We start from the raw sequence: 2,833 nt of genomic DNA, 5'->3' as shown, positions 1-2,833 counted from the left end.
AGTTTAGACTCAGGCTCAAATTGGCTGATACCTTAAACTAGTAACCTGCCATTCCTCTGGTGTACCATTCAGGATTGTTCCACTAAAGTTTATTTTTCAAAAAACTTACTTGACATTATTGTATGTAAGTGATCACTTGTCAGTGTTCCAGATGTATCTTAGCTAAAATAGTGAATGCCCTTAACTTAGATGGTTTCTGAAGCCTATACATTTGGTATTGTTTGGCCCTTAAGCTTTTACATCTCTTAGCATGGAGGACGAGGAAAGCTGTACATTGTTGCTTGGGAGTCTGTACATTTAGACCAGATTTGTATTTGCACTGTCAGTAAGGCAAATGAATGAAAAGGTGTTAATACACTATTGGATTTTTTATTTGTTATTAATTCAGCTTTTACCCTAGCTGGAAAACCTCAATTTATGTTCATGACAGTGGGATTGTTTTAAATGTCTACATTCTTTCTAATAAACTGTTGGAAGACTCTTGGCTGTCCTTTTAAGTGTCTGTTTTACTGTAACTTCATGTATCTACCATTTACTGGAATCAAGTTTTTACTTTTGAAGAATTTGGGGCTATTCCTCTGTTGGAAAAAGGCTTGCTATGTCACAGGAAACCTTTTTAAAGTGGATCTGTAATAGAAAATTGTAGATGCACTTTGCAGCAGCTGGAAAAGAAAGTGTTGTGATTTGATTGAAATAAAACCAAATGTGTTGTCCTCCTCAATCTTTGAGCTTATGCATTTTGGCAGTTTTCATTCCCTCATAGTTTCTATGTATTTGTCATAGCAATTTTCTTTTCTTTTCTTTTCTTTTTTTTTTTTTTTTTTTTTGTCTTTGAGATAGGGTCTCACTATGCAGTTCAGGCTTGCCTTGAGCTCACTTTGTAGCTCATGCTGGCCTCAAATTTGCAGTGATCCTTCTGCCTTAGCCTTCCGAACACTGGGATTATAGGCCTGTGCCACAGATATTCAGGACTTGTATCAAAGATGATTTTCTCAGGTGATTGCTGTGTAGGCACCTCACAGGTAGGCCAAGGGAGACAAATTTAATGGACAAAAAATGATAAATGGAAAAGGCAGTAATAGATTAGCATAAGATACTATACTACGAGAATTAGAAGGAAAAACATGCCTGTTTTCCTTCCTCTGTTCAGTTGTAGGGCTCCTGTCAGAATGCTACTGAAAAATGATTTTTCCCCAAAATTTCATTAGAAAACTTTGCCACGTTTAGGGGTTCTGGGCATAACATTGCATGTTCACCCATGATAGTAGAGCTTAGGCTTTACCCTGTTAAGAGCACCCTTTGTTGAAAGCCTCTAGATTTTAACTGGCCTGAACTAGGGAGTCCCTGGCTCAAATTTTTTGACAAAACAGGTAGTAAACTTTGTAAGATTGAAGATATCTGTATAACAAAAAATGATGTGGTAACACATGCCTCCTACACCCTGGAAGGCTGAGGCAGAAGGATCACAAGTACCCCGTCTCACAGCTTAAAAACGAGGCAGAGTCACTATGTGGTTGAGACTGGTGTTGAACTCAGTAACCCACACTACAATCCTCTTGCCTCAGCCTCAGTGTGGGGATTACGAGCGTGTACCACTGTGCCTGGCTGAAGAAAAAACTTGAAAGGATGGGGATGTAGCTCTCAATAAAAAGGCCCCTGGGTTCAATACCCAGGACTGCTCCAAGTTTTTTAAAAATGCATTGTACAAAGTACGAGAATACACAGATGGAAACTAGGATCTTTGGAAAATTTCAGTTGTGACTTCCCATTTAGATTTAGATCTTAAAAGCAGAAGCTGGTATCCTATGCAAAGAGTATTTTCAGACCTGTGGACCTGATTGAAACATTTTTGCATGTTGAACATCTAACCGTCAGTGTGGGGTGTTGTATCACATGAATCTGGTCTGTAGCACAGTACCTGATACGGTGATTGAAATACCTTTGGATCTGTTTTAAAAAATACCATGGCAGGGTTACATGTTGCAGGTAGGTCTGGAGGTAAGGAAACAAGTTAGAGCAATACTTGAGACATGATAAAAAGATGCCTTGCTTTTTTTCTTTTTAATACTTGATAAAAGGGGCTGGGGATTTAGCTCAGCGGCAAAGCGCCTGCCTGGCAAGCGCAAGGTCCTGAGTTCGGTTCCCAGTACCGGAGAAAAACCAAAAAAAAAAAAAACTTGATAAAGTGAAAAGTCCTGTCACTTGTTTATAAGTCATATTGGCAGCCTGAATTCAATCTATGTAGAACTGTAGACTACATTTCTTAACCACAGCCAGGCGTGGTGGCACACACCTGTAATGCCAGCAGCAGGGAGGCTGTTTGGGTTCAAGATCAGTCTGGGCTACATAGCAAGACCCTGTCTCAAGAAAATTTCTTAATCTCAAATCCAGTGACTATGTTAAATAATGACCAACTATTCTTCAGCTGATTTAAGGACTAAGAGATGGCTGGGTGTGGGGGTGCATGCCTGTAATCCCAGCTCAAACTCAGAGTTCAAGGCCAACCTGGATATAGAGCAAGACCCTGTCTGTAAAAAAACAAAACACCAAAGCAGCCTAACACATGAATGACAGGGCTTAATTCTATGTATTACTACCAGGCAGTTTGAACCACCAGTGGCACTTGAGTGACTGTCCGGTCAAGCAGCTTGTACCGCTGGTGGTATAAGTACAGTCATCCATGAGGCATATAGCACCTCTGATTCAAGCAGGGAGGAACACATTAAACTTTAAAACTAAACCTCATATGAGCTACCTGTCCTTCATTATTCTTTCTCTGACCTTGTGGTTCGTATTGGATGTGCTAGTTCTCAAAATATACTGGATTTTTTGG

Source organism: Chinchilla lanigera, unplaced genomic scaffold (assembly GCF_000276665.1).
Source record: "Chinchilla lanigera isolate Chin_1 unplaced genomic scaffold, ChiLan1.0 scaffold00057, whole genome shotgun sequence".
In the NCBI taxonomy this organism is placed as follows: domain Eukaryota; kingdom Metazoa; phylum Chordata; class Mammalia; order Rodentia; family Chinchillidae; genus Chinchilla; species Chinchilla lanigera.
The sequence above is the reverse complement of the archived record's forward strand: the minus strand, read 5'-3'. Positions refer to the sequence as shown.